This window comes from Carlito syrichta, unplaced genomic scaffold, assembly GCF_000164805.1.
Source record: "Carlito syrichta isolate Samal-C Ts95f unplaced genomic scaffold, Tarsius_syrichta-2.0.1 Scaffold314692, whole genome shotgun sequence".
Classification (NCBI taxonomy): Eukaryota; Metazoa; Chordata; class Mammalia; order Primates; family Tarsiidae; genus Carlito; species Carlito syrichta.
In genome coordinates, this window is record NW_007258788.1 from 1548 (window position 1) to 2593 (window position 1046).

At 46.7% G+C, this 1046-nt stretch overlaps 1 pseudogene; it reads right to left on the minus strand.

Annotated features, from left to right (window-relative positions):
• Positions 1-5: 5 nt before the first annotated feature.
• LOC103274272 overlaps positions 6-1046 on the minus strand; it is a 2710-nt pseudogene continuing 1669 nt past the window's right edge.

The window sequence follows — 1046 nt, forward strand, 5'->3', positions numbered from 1 at the left end:
CCAGGAAAGCCACCACCAATATCAAGCAGATACATGCTGAAACCAACTTCAGCCTAGAGTCAAGAAAATTAAGAAGTCAAACAAGCAGATTCATAACAAGTAACAACAATGTATGCAGCAGATGGGCGAAAACCTCCTAATACTGTGCCAACTGCTACAAAAGGTTAATTCTAAAATTAAGACTAGTTGACAGTCCTGCCCTGCCCTGTCCCTTATTATACTCACCCCCACGTCAAAGACACAACGGGCATCAAAGATGGCATGAACGAAGGTCTCGGAATCATACAACCACTTTCTACGTGGAAACTGGGGGAAAAAGAGACGAGATGTCCTTTCTTAGTGTTTCTTTTTTTTTGAGTTGGAGTCTCACTCTGTCGCCCAGACTGGAGTGCAGTGGCACGTTCCCAGCCACCGCAGCCTCAACCTGCTGGGCTCCGGCGATCCTTCCGTCTCAGCCTTCCAAGTAGCTGGAACTACAGGCGTGCGCTACCACACGCAGCTAATTTTTTGATTTATTGTAGAGATGAGGTCTCACCAAGTTATGTTTCATAAAATAATGATTAACATTCTCTTGGAGACACCCCAAAAGACAGGATATGTCTCTCCCCAGGCTATGGATTGCGATAGACCAGGGACTGCCAAGTGAGGTGCCAGAGAGAATAAATGTAGCCCTGGCCACATGCAGTGCTGAGGGTGGCTCTGAAGGAATTCGGTGTACTAGCCCAGTTCTGTCCTCAAATTGCTGTGTGATCTTGGACAAGTCATCACCCTTCTCTGGGCCTCGGTTAACTCAAGGATCTTTACAGCTACAAAATCCTGAGGTTTTAAAAAAATTCCTTGGTACTCAGCTGCTGGTCCAGGGCACAGTCAGTGAATACCTGTTTTATGAATGCGTGCATACATGAATGAATGAATGATCCAGCTTTTCCAGGAATAGGCGCAGCTTCCAGGGAAACAACAACAGGACATATATGTGCCTTGAGCAGAAGTGAGTCTTTGCATGTGGAAGGCTATGGTGGGTAGTGCATCCTGCTTTCCTGGGCACC